At 34.2% G+C, this 16018-nt stretch overlaps 1 pseudogene across 1 annotated transcript in view; it reads left to right on the top strand.

Moving 5' to 3' along the window:
• Window positions 1-3829: 3829 nt before the first annotated feature.
• The window catches only part of LOC308271602 (glomulin-like), a 112818-nt pseudogene continuing 100629 nt past the window's right edge, over window positions 3830-16018 (top strand). The window contains exon 1 of the transcript in view: window positions 3830-3991. The product of the transcript in view is annotated as a glomulin-like (transcript). The remainder of the gene's footprint in view (window positions 3992-16018) is intronic.

Consider the following 16018-nt stretch of genomic DNA (forward strand, 5'->3'; position numbering starts at 1 on the left):
AAAAATTAAAACAATAAAGGCAAACAATACAATTTAGAAATAGGTAAAAGACTAACATAAGTAATGAATCTCCACAGATAACCAATCTTAGTTGTCTGTTAGATGGAAACTCTTGTTTCTCTGGTTCTGGTGTGTGTTACCTATTTCTTCTTTAATCTCTTTGAGTATTTTCTCTAGTGCTGGTTTTGAAGACATAAATTCCTTCAGTTTCTGTTTGGCATGGAAGCTTTTTATTTCTCCATCTAATTTGATAGAAAGTTTTGCTGGGTAGGAAATATTTGGCTGGAAGTTGTTTTCTTTCAGAGTTGGGAATATGTTACTCCAAGCCCTTCTGGCTCTCATGACTTGGTTTGGGAAGTCTGGAGTGATTCTAATTGGTTTGCCTCTGAGTGTCACTTGGCCCTTTGTTTTTGTTGCCTTTAAGATTCTCTGCTTGGCTTCCACATTGGTCATTTTGACAATTATGTGGTGTGGGGATCCTCTTCTCCAATCCTGTCTAAAGGGAGTTTTATAAGTTTCCTGGACCTGTGTATCAACCTCTTGCTCTATGTTTGGAAAATTTTCTGCTATTACTTCCTTGAAGAGATTGTTGATCCCTTTGGTTTCACTTTCTTTTCCCTCCTCTATTCCAATTATTCTTAGGTTAGCTCTCTTAAAATGGGCCCATATTTCTTCAATATCAGATTCCTGCTGTCGGATATTTTTTCCTAGATTAGAAACTATGCGTTCATTTTTGGAATGATCATCTAAGAGTGAGATTCTGTTCTCCATGTGGTCTAATTGGTTGTTTGTGCTTTGAATTGAGGCCTTTACTTCATTAATTGCATCCTTTATCTCTTTTTGGCTCTCTCTGAGTTCTTTTCGAAGCACCTCTATTATTTCTACAGTTATTTTCCTGATTTGATCTTCTAGAAATCTCTGATTTTCAGTTTTATCGGGTTCTGATGTTGTGGGGTTGTGGGCGTTCATTGCTCTAGTATTATTCCTCTTTCCCATGATTTCGGAAGTTTGTGCCTTCTCTGGGTTCTTCCCTTGGGTCACTATGACTTCACTTAAGGTGTTCTGGATTTCGAGTCAGTAGTATCTCAGACCCCACTACTCCTTTACTGGGTTGTATCACAGAGCCTCCGACCCAGAGAGTCGATAGAGGCTGCTTTAGACTGTGGGGGGTGCCAGGTTGCACGTTCTCTTATGGTGTGATATCTCTGCCACCGCAACTCCCCCACTGGGTCAAGTCCCTGGGAGTACAGTACTGGGATTTGTCCTCTGTAGCCCGAAATTCGACTCACTGTTCTTGAGTACGCAGATGTAGCTGTACTGGATTCGGTGAATTCGCTGCTGCTGCCGCTGGTGGCAATATGGCGCCACTGCTACGCCCTCGGCCGTGAGGCTGGCGTATTTCTTCTTGGTTTTAATTTCCACTCTGAATCCCTGCAGCGTGTGCTGAGCTCAGCCACTGGGAGCTTTAGATGTTCCTTCGCCGAGAAATCCTGCCTGGCTGTTCCGCAGCGGCTCACCTCGGCTTGCTGTGGCCGTCCGGTGAAATTGCCGCTGCCGCCGGCAGTATGGTGCTGCTGCCGCATCCTCGGGCGTGAGGCCGGTGTATCTCCTCTGTGGCTCTGAGCTCTGTTCTCAGTCCGTTTTCTCTCTGGAGCCTGGTGAGTTTTTTGTTTCTCTGGTGATGGTGTTTTCTGGCTATGAAAGGCGCTGATTTTGTGGTAATGGAGATTGCTTGTTAGCGGGGCTCTTAAGCCCTGCTTTTCTCGGTCGCCATCTTCCTGGAAGTCTGCCTCCTCTATTTGTTTCTAAGAGATTTTAATGAGATTAAAATTTTAATCTATAGAGTGAAGCAGACTGTTTTTCACAATATGAATGGGCTTTCATCAATCAACTGGAAGTTTGAATTGACCAAAAAGATAGGACTCCCTAGTTGAGCACTGAGGTGCATGACTAATCCTAATACTTGGTAGGTTGAGATAGGAGAATCACAGTTTTGAGGGCAGTGCACAATAGTGTAGTGAGACCTTGTTTCAAACTAAAAAATAAAATTTGCTGGAAGGGTCAATCCATGGTTAATCCTCAGAATATATATATATACACATGTATACATATGGAGAGAGGGAGAGTGAAAATGAGAGAGAGAGAGGGGGCGGGAGCTGGCTGACTTGTCTGTGAGTTGAAGAAATTTTCTAGCAAACTGCTTTCAGGTTCAGACTTCTGGGCTCTCAATGCTGTAGGTAACATCAGCTCTCCTGAATCTCCAGTATTGCAGATTTGAAATTGCCAATTCTCATAATGACGTGAGCCTGTTCCTCATAATCTCTCTCTCCATATATGTTTGTATATATGTGTGTACTGATTCTCTCAGTAGATACTAATATGCATACATATAAGATTTATTTATCTAAAAATTTCTAAGTTTAAGACTTTTCATACATTGACTGAGCAGTTTTATAGTAAGTTCATTTCTATGACTTTGCTTAACTCTTCTTTTATGAAATGTGTTTACTGAATTTCACTAAATTCCTATATTAACCCATTAATACAAAGTTATAAGGTAACAGCTACAGCAAGATTTTAAAACTGAGCTATATACCACATAAAATTTAGCCTTGTGTGTGAGACCTGTAGCTCTTCACTTGCTACTCAAAAGTAACTGCCTAGAAATACATAATATAACTTTCAAATTTCAGGATTTCTACAAGTCTTGGATGTGTGTGTCTGTGTCTGTGTGTACTGAAGATTGAACCTATGGGTATTCTACCCCCAAGTTGCATCCCCAGACTTTTTGAAAAATCCATTCATTTTTGTGACAGAGTCTCTCTAAGTTGCAGTCTCCCTAACTTGCTCAGGATGGCCTTGAACGCATGATTCCCCTTAGTCTCCCAAGTACTGGCAATACAAGTATGCATGACCATAACCAGCTTAAGGCCATTTTGAATTGATCTATCATTTCTATATACCATATGAACTAAAAATATAATTTAATTGACTATTTTGACAGGTTGTGGATCATGAACACCAAATCAGAACAAATCAATACATTTTATATAATGAAGGTGATAGAAACACCTGAATTCTGGTCATAGTAACAGTAACAGTGGAAAATCTCTGATAAAAATACTTACATATAAGATTATATATTATAAAAATACTTATATATAAGATTATTATATGAACAAAATATATTATGTGAGATTATAATGTACTAATAAAAATAAAAATAGTTATTTTAATAAAAATTACTTGAAAATTATCATGTTACTCTTTAAACATTAAGATAGTTATGCTAAGCAGTTCGTGCACACATGTTTATATTTTATGGTTCTAAATAAACATATTTAGTAAATGGAAATGAAAATGCTACAGAAGTGAACAAATGCGATGTGTTCTGTATGGTATGGCAGTGTATTTATGAATATGAAACTCACTCATAACGATTCTATTCTTCTTTTTTCTTTTTTCTATTCTTCAATACTAGAGATAGGACCCAGAGGTATTCTACCTTGAAGCTGCACTCCCAGTCCTACTTTTTATTCTTTATTTTGAAACAGGTTCTCACTAAGTTGTGGAGGGCCTAAGTAGCTGAGGTAGGCTTAGAACCTGCGATCCTCCTGTCTCAGCCTCCCAAATGCTGGGATTATAAATTTGCGCCATCACACCCAGTTTATTCTATTCTTAATGGGACTTTAAAACTTTATTTGCGGTGGGAGGGCTGCAGAGAGCGGAGGGTACAGGGAGCGGGGGCAGCAGCTGCAGCCAGACCCCAAGCAGGATATCCCCACCACTTACAGGGTGTCTCAGAAACTACAGCACCACCCCTGGCGGCATGCTCTTCGGCACCACTCTGGGAGGGACCAGGATCACTTATGAACGGAAATTTTCACCTGTGGCCAAAACACCCCCGAGGGACCTGCCCACCATCCCCGGAGTCACCAGCTCTGCCAGTGCAGAGCCCACCACAGATGCCAGCAGAGCCACCCGTGCAATGGTCCAGAAGATAAGCTAGTGGGTGGTGAAGAGTCACAGTTTGAGGTGGATATTTAAGGTGCCAGCCATCAGATGGAGTGATGCTTCAGGGACCCACAGGCTCTCAAGAGAAGAGTCATACCAGCTGAGCCTTAAGAATGGGTGACGGCTGTAGGGTTAGCCACTCCAGCTATGCTCCCTCACTCAGGGTACCTACTCCCTTTCTTCCTTGTGAACACCAGCACAAACCTGCATGTGTCTCTTTTGATGCAGGAGCTGCTACCCCAAGCAGATGACTTGCCCACATCCTGCATCCAAGCACCAAGACATGGACACTGAGGAGCATTCTGAACCACCACCTGGCTCTTCCAGCCCATCCTCTGGCCCACATCCACCCCTACCCAAGTTGGGATGCCTGGGACAGCTCCCCTTCACTTCTATTTTATTTACCAGGATATAATTATTTTTATAATATGCCTTAATTATTCAATATAAGTGCACAGCCTTTGCTTTGGGGAGACTTCTAGTTTGATTTATTTGTACTTTCGAAGTATATCATCACATTAATTCTCTTGATTCAAGAGCTTAGTGGGAAGTGTAGATATTCTGACTTAGGAAGAGCAACAGTCAACTACTTTGGCATTACAAAAATCAACCAGGAAACCAACAAATCACTTCAATGGCTTTCATCTTCCAAAAGGCTAAGTGCATAATAATTTTATGTACTCGAGAAATAATGATTAAAGAGAACATCAGAAAAAAATGGAATAGCATTTAGCAAAGACAAATTCTTAAGAATAAAGAGATAATTTTGCAAATACAAATGGATTGTATTTTTGAAATTTAATTCTGTATATTGTATCCCATACTGTTTATTTTAAGGTTTGCATTTTACAGTTGGTTTTATGATGATTGCCAATAGTATATTCATTAGTATGTGAATGGCAATTTTATGTTATAGATTAAGTATGTTCAATGTCTAAATGGCCTAACTTACCATTGTGCTCTTTCATGATCCCCATGATCACAAACACTAAGTTGAAGATTTTGTGAATTCTCATTTTCAAATATCACTGCTTATTAAATAGTAAATGACTACACAGAGCATCTTAATTTTTAAATGTCACAAGAAAAATGGTGAGATAAAAATTTGTTATCATTATTACGTAAAGAAAATATTCAACAAATAAACAATTAAATGTTAATATATGATGTCAAATAATTTTGTGTTCACTAAAATAATTAAAAATAAAATATTTTCTACAAATTTATTTAGGTAGTTATTTTAATTTTGTGTGTGTGTGCTGGAAGCTAGGAGCCTTCTATCTAGACCTTATTCTACCCCTAGAACTTATTTCATTATTTTATTTGGGAACAGGGTCTGACTAAGTTACTGAGAGCCTCACTAAGTTGCTGAGGGTAGCTTTAAACCTGCAATCCTCATGTTTCAGTCTATCAAGTATTGGAATTACAAGCACGCTCTGCCACTCCTTGCCGAGGTAATTATTTTAAAATCTTACAATCTATTAGAAAAGTATCATCTAAAAGTATTTTCAAAGTATACTGTCTCTAGTAGAAATGTATCAGTAAGCATTTATTCTCCATTGGATATCAGGCAGCTAAAGGAAAAGGTCAAGACAGAAAGAAACTCCTTTTCAATTAGAATAGATGGAGACATCTGGGTACTTCTTACCAAAAAAAAAAAAAAAGATAATTTAAGCAAAACTGTAAGAATTTGTATGTGATTTGTTTCAATATAATCATGCTTTACACTTGAATTATCAGGCAATGTGGTATATAAGAATTGGCATTGCAGGAGAACGCAAACTGGCTTTAATATCATATTCTTTCATGATAACTTCAAATAATTATTCATATGCTGAACATATATCTTCTTCTAGTCTGCATCTTATCTTTACATCTTCTTAACAGTATCTTCTAGAAGAAGATTTTGATTTTTACAAAGTCCAGTATACCTATTATTTCTTTAATGGCTGGTACCTTTGATCTTGTAACTAATAAGTTACTACCAAAGTCAATGTCACCTAGATATTTTTCTGTTATATCGTCAGAGACTTTCAGGTTTGCATTTTACATTTAAGTTTATGACCAATTTAGAGGTTTTGCTCCAGATTCGTTTTTATTATTTATTTATTTATTTATTTATTTATTTATTTATTTATTCATTCATTCATTCATTCATTCATTCATTGCTTTGGATGTCCAGTTGTGTCAATTTCATTTGTTGATGAGACTCTATCCCTTTTCTCTTGAGTTGCCTTGGTTTTTTTGTAAAATGTAACTTGTACTGTGTTTAGAACAACTGTGGATATATTCTATTCAACTCTGTGAAGCCAAATAGAAAAGAAAATATAAATGTGGACAAGCAATGAGCATTTCTGAATCCCACTTACCATATTGGTAAAATGAAAAATTTTTACCAATGGTTTTATGCTCTTAAAATAGAATCATTGTTTTTCAAATAAAATTTTATCTAGAAACATTAGGTAAAATGAAGATAAAGTCATAATTACTCTTGTTTAAGATGGATACAGAGAATTCATAAAAATAGATAATGTCCTTATGACTAAAATTCAAAAAAGTCTTATGAAGACTAAAGTAATGGTCAATACAAACAGAAGAGTTCATGTCTTTCTTCAAGGAGGGAGTGGAATTTGATGTATTATCATTTAATTTTAGTAAATGCTGATTAACCTACTTATATTTATCTAACATGTTCTGTTTATTTTTTAAATTTTTCCTTTTTTTGGTGAGAATTGGGATTGAGTACTCAGGGTGTTCTACCTCTGAGCTACATCTCTAGCCCAATTTCTTTTTCTTTTTCTTTCTCTCTTTCTTTCTTTCTACCTTCCTTCCTTCCTTTTTTCCTTCATTCTCTTTCTCTCTTCTTTACTTATTTATTTATATTCCGATAGAGGGTCTTGCTAAGTTGTGGAGAGCCTCACTAAGTTGCTGAAGCTGACCACAAACCTGAGATTATCCTGTCTCAGTCTTCCAAATGCTGGTATTACAGGAGTGATTCACAATGCCCAATTGTGGCATATACCTTTTACATGCTGTTTTTAGTTATAGCCTGGTGTGGTGGAGCTCACTTGTAATCCCAGTACTTGGGAGGCTGAGATAGGAGAATCATAGATTTGAGACCAGCCTTGTAAACTTGGATAGACTCTCAGCAACCTAGAGAAACTATTTCAAAACAAAAACAAAAAAATATATATAAAAGACCTTGGTGTAGAGCTTAGAGGTAGAAAACACCTGAATTATTCAATCCTCAGTCTGTCTGTCTGTCTGTCCATCTGTCTGTCTGTCTGTCTCTCTCTCAATAAATAAATAAACAAATAAATAAATAAATAAATAAACACTGTTATATGGACAAAAGTTTTTAGCAGGAGACAGTTTTGACAACTTTATTTTGCTAAATATGATAGTATAATCAAAACCAAATAAGATTGCATAATGCTCAAAAAGATTTAATGAGTCTGTTCCATGGAAGCCTGAGAAAAAAATAGTAGTATGTTAATAGTGTCTTTATCAAATATCATTAAGGAGATATTTATGTATGTGCTAAACTTATATTTTTGAGTCATAATCAAAATATTTATGTAGAATCATTATTAAATAACATTTCTTTGTTTTAATAGAATACTTTTTTTTTGCTTTTTGTTTTTTTAGTTCTGGAGATCAAGAGAATCGTGAGTTCACAGACAGCCTCAGCTACTTAGTGAGGCCCTTTGCAATTTAGTGAGACCTTGTTGAAAATAAAAAGAATGAAAAAATAAAATAGGCCTGGGGGTGTAGGTCAGAGGTAGAACGCCCCTGAGTTCCAGCCCTAGAATATGATTTTGATATATTGAAAAGTGCTTAATTAAATGATGAAGACCTACCCACAAATATTGAATTAACTTAGTCAAACTTTCCCTAAATTTGGTGAAAATTTTTGTTAATGCAGCTTTTAATAAGCAGTAGCCTACTTAAATTACAAGCTATGTCTGTAGATTGTCATCTAGATTTGTCCTAGGGTCTTGGGAGATAAATTCACAGCACATATGTCACCATTAACATTCACAGAGAACAAAAGTTAAACACTTAGGTTAGAAGTAGTTTACAAAAATGTTGTAAAGAAATTTAATTTAAAATTGTTCTTAGTATCTCAAAAATTTATTGTTAAGTGCATTTAAAAGTTATGCAAATGGGGACATATTAGCTTTACATATTTCTCTTGCTAAATATAATACTTAACAGAGAAAATGTATGTATATATCAGAATACAGTTAAAAATCTATAAAATATGTATACTGTAAAATATGTATACATACCTATAGATAAATCAGAAAAGATTACTAAATTAATTAAATCTAAGATGCCTATGGTAAGAGATATGTATGTAATAATCAAATTATGGAAATAAAATAAGACAAAACATGCCAGATAAAGGAATATTTATTCTTTTATTTTTTTATTTTGAAACCAGGTCTCACTGAGTTGCAGAGGGCCTCACTAAGTAGCTGAGGCTGTCCGTGAACCGTGATCCTCCAGTCTCAGCCTCCCAAATGCTGGGATTACAAGCATGCGCCACCATGCCTAGCATAGAAATATTTAAAGATTTAAAAACATAAAATAATTCTTTTTTTCATTTTTTTATTGGTGCATTATATTCATACAACTTATTGGGGTAAAAAACTTGTGTGTACAAACATGTACTCATCGCTGATTTAACCCCTACCCAATTCCCACCCCATTCACTCCCCATCCCTCCCTCCCTTGCTTGGCTTAGTGATTGACTTCGATATGTTTAAGTACACTGTGTGTTTTAGAGATTTTCCTTCTTCCCCCCTCTCATCCCCTCACTTAGGTTGTCTTGTTTGCTCCTCTATAGGATTTCCTCTTTCAAGAATTCCTCCTATGACCCATTTCTCCCTAACTCTCACATATTAGGGAAAGCATCTGATTTCTTATTTTTTGTGACTGACTAATCTCACTTAGCATAATGTCCTCCAGTTCCATCCATATCCCTGAAAATGATGTAATTGAGTTTTTTTTTTTTTTGATGGCTGAGTAAAATTCCATTGTGTACATATCCCACAGTTTTGTAATCCATTCATCTGTTGATGGACATCTTGGCTGGTTCCATAGTTGGCTATGGTGAATTGTGCAGCTATGAACATAGATACATAAAATAATTCTTTATTGTGATATGCTAGTTGATATTAGTTGAAGCTTAAGTCTTTTGGAGGAAGCTTTTACTATCATAAGCATTAAATGTTAACATGATGCTTGTCTTCTGAGAAGATAAGCAAAACTAAATTATATGTTATACAAACATGTTCTTTCTTAAGTAATTAATACATTTATGCTAAGAGCATTAGAAGATAAGAGTGGCTCCCACACTGAACCATCTTTGTTGTTGATCATTCATGTTAACTGTCTTTGAGAAATTTTAGTGTAACTTGTTCTTGAAATGTAATGATAGTAGTTGCCAATGAGAAAGACTACACTGCCGTATGGTGATTTCATTGTTTTGACAATTTTATACAAAATCATCATCTGGTGATGATGATGAGTAACATTATGTTACTCATAATGAATAACATTATGGTTACTCATCATCAACTAGAGAAACTGATGCATATATTTTAAAGTGAAGGTGGGAAGCCAGGAGGACAACCTAGCCTCATTTATATTACCATCATTAAGTGTAATTAACAAACTCAGAAAACAAGGACAAGTGTCTTTTTAACATATGAGATCAAAATATAAAATAGTGTAGCCAGGCGTGGCAGCACACGCTTGTAATCCCCATGTTTGGGAGGCAGAGACAGGAGGATCGTGCTGGCTTAAGAGTCCCTGTTTCCAAATTCCAAATTAAAAAAAAAAATATATATATATATATAAATATATATATATATATATATATATATATATATATATATATATATATATCGGTCTGGGAGTGTGGCCTGGAAATAGAAGGGTTTCCAGGAACCCCAGTACCACCAAAATAAATAAATAAATAAATAAATAAATAAATAAATAAATAAATAAAATAGTGGGAAAAGAGATTGTTAATTAGAACATACTGTTAATGTGTAGCTTACAATTGTTTTCGTTGCACACCACAAGCTTTAAACATCCGATTAATATGAGTATTTTAGGGGGCAAAGCCAACAAAAAGTTTTAGAATTTATCTGCTATTGCTTTTCCATGATCAAATAGACAAAATGACAAAATATTGATCATTATTGAAGCATATTCAAACTTTTAACTGTCACTAAACATTACATGGAATAATAAAAATTTTCACAAAATAAGAAAAATTTTGTCACAAAATAGCTCCTTGTTATGTATTATTATGTGTTTCCACCCCATTTATAGAAATGGAAGTGGTTGAACTCAAGAGTACTGTATTCTTTCATCAGAGCTGCTAGGAATTTTGTATTCTTATGGTTTTTCTTTGTTTTTACTGTATTTTAAGTCATATCGTCTATTTTATTGTGGAAGAGTGCTAAGCATACTTCAGGGAAGCAAAAAATATGATGGATTCTTGCAGAATGCATCACTCTTAATGTTGGATAATTTTAGTTTTTGTCTATAGAAAAAAAACTCAGGAGGTACTGATTTTTTTTTTTTACTTGCTCAGGAGCACTCTTTTGTTGTAACTTATGTCAAGTTCCATAATTGTATGAAACATTTTTTTTGTATTCTAATGCTTCCACTGAAGTAATTCAATGACAATGTTGGTATGAGCATTTTATTTTCACTTTTAAAATACTGCATATTATCTAATTTTCCTGGGTTAGTTTTCTCCAGTTACTCTCAATCCTCTTAAAATGTTTAGCCAGCAGCTATTGAGAACTTCAGAGACTCTGCAAACCAATTCATCTTAGCTCCTATCTGTACATCACTGAGGATGGGATGAAGATGGTTTTAGGAATTTATGGTACACACAAATCACTCTTTCTCTACTATAAGACTCTGATGGATACACTTAGAAATCAATACCCAAGTTATAAATATAAACTTCTTTCGTAGCTGGACAAATATTGATGCTTCCCTAGCTCCCACTTAACATTCTAGTAGAGTTCAGTAAATAGCTGAGGTCAGGTTTTTTCTGGCTTTGAATATGGGTATTCATATTTCCTCCATAACATCACTGGGAGGGGGATGATACTATATGTTTTCTTCCTTTTTGTTCAGTATAAGAAAATATGATGAGGAGGTATTCACCTCTTTCCATTCCTTCATTTGAGTAACTACCCAAAGAGATAGAACAAGGATTTTAATAAAAATCAGTGAAAGAAATGAGCATTCTTGCCTTAATAAAAAGAAGCAAACAAAATCTAATGAAAAGAGGACAGTGAATCATCACACAAGACACAGTGGAAGATAAAGTGGAGATAAGAATCCAGGCACAAAAATACAATAAACAAATTGCTTTTAAAAATGATGGCATAAATAGAAAGACTACAAGTCAGGGCTGTTTAGGAGAAGCAAGAAATGTTATGAATACATCACGATGAAGCCTGATATTATGTATCATTAGAATTCACCAATAAAAATATTAAAAAAATATTCCCAGTGTGATGCTCAGAAAAAATATTTTAACTGCAATTATTTATGGTTTAAGGTTTGTTCTCTCTTGAAATATTGAAAAAATTAAAACGAGTCAGTTCTGGAAATCAACATGATTATAATGACAGTTGTGACAAAAATAAATAAATAAATGATTGAGATCTTAAGCACGCCTCCTGTGCTGAACAACCTTGCTGGAGAAACTTGTTTTCCTTAGCATAAGCATCATTCATGTTTTTGAACAGGCCCATTATATTTCACAATGACAATAGTCAATACTTTAAAACTCATAAAGACAGGTAAATTCCATCATGCCTGAAAGGGAAAATTGCAAAGTTTGCTTCCAGAAAATATATGTTATATACCAATAAAAAGTCTGCAAAATCTTGCCAATTTAATTGGGAAGGGCTTGGAAATATGTGATAGAATTAATTGATTTGGTAGGTATTAAGATTAAGGAGAATATGTATGTCAAATTATTGATATGGTTTTGCTTCAGTTAGAGACAAAATTTAAAGTGACAACTGTCACATTTGAGATGATACTCAGAGCTGTCTTGGCTAATTGAAGACTTGATTTAATGGTAATTCATGATCTCTATACTGACATGTTCAAACTTGGTGTTTATTAGAGTAGAAATTTATATTCAGCCTGTGTGTGTGTGTGTGTGTGTGTGTGTGTGCTAGATGCACATTTGTGGCACATGCAATATGGTTGTGCCCCAAGAACCCCTTTGACTATCTGCTTTAATCATGGCCCTCTTTGACAAATACCTTGCTATATTTATAAAATAAAATGCCAAAGGTTACAGAGGAAACTAAATATTGAGTATATATGTACTTCTAAAAATGTGTTATTGTTATATATTAGTGTCATTTAATAACCTATCAAACACCATGACAAAAATAGATTTAAAACCTCTGTATCTTCAAAGTAATGACATATATAAATGGCATTATGAAATATCTAAAACAATTTTAATATAATAAAATATCTGTTTGGTAAAAATATTCGATACTGCTAATATTCTAGATTGTTTATTATGGTTCTAATAACATAAAACACTAATAGTTTAGTTTTATAAAATTAAAATTTATATTTTTGTTTATAAATTTTTATGCATTCTATTTATGCAGGCCCATGATTTTTAGATTTTTTAAACATTTTTATTGGTGCATTGTAGACATACATCTATCACCCAATTAGCCCTTACCCAATTCTCACTCCATTCCCTCCCCTTCCCTCATTCCAATGGCTAGACTTAGTGATTGACTTTGATATGTTTGTTTAAGTACATCGTGTGCTTTAAAGAGTTTCCCTTTTCCCCCCTCATATTCCCTCAGTTAGTTCACCTTATTGCTCATCTGTAGAATTTCCTTCTTCATCTAGAGTTCCTCCTATTACCCATTTCTCCCTAGTTTTGCATATTAGGGAAAGCCTCTGATTTCTTATTTATGGTGACTCACTAATTTCACTCAACACAATGTCCTCCAGTTCCATCCATTTTCCTGTAAATGATATAATTGTGTTTTTCTTTATGGCTGAATAAAATTCCATTGTGTACATATCCAACAGTTTTGTAATCCATTCATCTGTTGATGGACATCTTAGCTGTTTATATAGTTTGACAATGGTGAATTGTTTAGCTATGAACATGGATACACATGCATTAGTTTGATAGTTTGGTTTCCTTTCTTTTGGGTAAATACCCAAAAGTGGTATTGCTGGATTAAATAGTAAGTTTGTTTCCATTCTTCTGATGATCCTCCATATTGTTTTCCAAAGTGGCTACACTAAGTTGCAATCCCACCAACAATGTTTTAGAATTTCCACTTCTCCACATCCTCACCAGCATTTGTTGTTTGTGTTTGAATGATTCCCATTCTAGTTGGAGTTGGGTAAAATCTCAAGGTAGTTTTGATTTGCATTTCTCTGCTTGCTACAGATGCTGAGCATTTTTTTTCATGCATTTATTGGCCATTTGAATTTCTTCCTTCCTGAAATGTCTATTTCATACCCTTGCCCATTATTGATTAGGTTATTTGTTTTCTTAGTGATTATTTTCTTGAGTTCTCTGTATATTCTAGATATCATTATTTTATCAGAGGCGTAGTTGGCAAAAATCTCCCATTCTGTTGGCTCTCAGTTGTACTCACCCTTTGGATCTATGTAATTGGATCTATGTAATTGGATCTGCAGAACCTTAACTGATGAGGAGATTAAGCTTCTTTGAGAAAAATTTCTAAACACTGCTGTTCCATCATTTGATACAAATTCTTCCAAATACCCACAAAAGTATTTGTAGTTACTGATTGATGTAAGTTGTACATTTCTATGTAATGTTCTGAACCATTTACCAGGAAACCCATAATTTTGCTAGTTATGAGAAGGACCTAGAATAAGACATAATTTCACAAAATTCTAGGTATTATACAAAAGTTCTGCATCAGAGGTAATATAAGTCATAAGATGTAATGATGCTTAAAGTACATGGGGTAAATAAATGTATTTGCAAATTCCACAAGAAAATTATTTTGTAGATATTAGGGTTTTGAAGTAGATCCATTGTCAGCTGCTTATCTACTTGAAAATGAATGCCTGACCAAGAATAACAAAACCTCTGTGAACAGCACTATTTATCAGAATTTTCTAGTTCAATATGCTATTCCAAAGCATAATGTAGTATGTGTTTAGCAAAAATATATTATAAATGAAACTATTTAATAAAATACTAGATTTGAGACTGTTTGAATGTATTTAAATATTTAATGATCCTAAGAGCCCAGCATAAGGGTGAATTTTCAAGGTTCTCATATCTGGTGGCTTCAGTATTTCCTGGAAATAGAAATCACTGGCAGGACATGACATAGTAAAAGTGAGAGATTTGGATATTTCTCTCCTTTCTCTCTGTCTTAACTATCATTCCCTGAAGGGCTCTATCTTATGCCACACTGGACTGCTACATTTCCAGTTTTCACTTGAGGTTTCTAGACCTGATTTTGTGAACAAGGCTTTTGTAACAAGGCTGTAGTGCAGCAACTTTCTACTGTTTCATATTATTATTTTCTGGAGTGGTTCACAGTCTATTTTGGGCTTCTCAGTATCCCTGTTATTTAGAGAACCAATGCCCTGTAGTACTTTTTATTTTTCATTTAAATGTTTAGGAATCGAGATCAGGAGTGTAACTCCCGGTGATAGATTACTTCCTGAACATGTGCAATGCTCTGGGTTCAGCCTTTAGCAATAGAGAGAGAAAGAGAGAGAGAGGAAGAAGAAGAAGAAGAAGAAGAAGAAGAAGAAGAAGAAGAAGAAGAAGAAGAAGAAGAAGAAGAAGAAGAAGAAGAGAAGTTATATTATATATATATATATATATATATATATATATATATATATATATATATGCACTGGCAGTGCCATAAAATTAGTCAAAAATGTCATATGGGTAAATGGATTATAGAAACTAGAGAAACTTTGGAAGTTCTGTATGTTTAAAATAAGCAGAGTATATGTTTACAATGTCGCTTAGGAAAAATAAAATGACTTTTAATATAAACTGTAATATTTTATTTTAGCATTTAGCTTAAAGGTTATCTATGTATATTTAGCTGTCATTCTTTCATTTAGCTATTTTATATCTTTTTTTCTAATCTATCAATAATTATAATGTATTAATCACTAGAACAAGTCCCATTTTAGTTACATTTTATTCAGATATTAATATTTTATGCATATTAAAAGAATAGGTACAATTTTAAATAATATTGATACATTTTCAAAATAACAAATTATAATTCAGTAAAATTTGATTGATTATCAAAAACCAATTATATGTACATTGGAATATGAATATAATAATGTAACTGGTATAAATTTGAAGAGTTTAATGTGTAATAAGTGACATTTTCTACTGTTTTAGTTCTTCACCATCATCTATATATTTCTTTGCTTGATGATTCAAATTTTAGTCAAGTATTTCAATCTTAACTTTTATGTTACAAAAGAAATTCTGCAACATCACATTTTGGGCTTTTCTCACTCAGAAAAACAAAATTGTCAGATTAGAACATTGTGATTTACCTGGCATGGTGGTGCAGCTTGGGAAGCTGAGACAGGAGGATTGTACAGGTTCAAAGATAGCTTCAGATACTTAGTGAGGCTCTCAGAAACTTAGTGAGACCCTGTTTCCAAATAAAGTATATGTCTAAGAGTATATATAGCCCAGAGATAGAAAAGACCCTGGGTTCCACCCCCGGTACCACACACACACACACACACACAAAAAAAAAAAAAAAAAACCCAGAATATTGTGATTACTTACTGCTGTCAAAAATTTACAATGAGTGGTTTAGAATCAGAGAAGCTGGTAGTTGATGGTAACAGAAATTTTTATATTTCCATTTTACTAAGGTTTTATAATGAGAATTTTATGCATTATTCTACCAAAACCTATTCAGACAAT

Source organism: Muscardinus avellanarius, assembly GCF_963383645.1.
Source record: "Muscardinus avellanarius genome assembly, chromosome: 1".
In the NCBI taxonomy this organism is placed as follows: Eukaryota; Metazoa; Chordata; class Mammalia; order Rodentia; family Gliridae; genus Muscardinus; species Muscardinus avellanarius.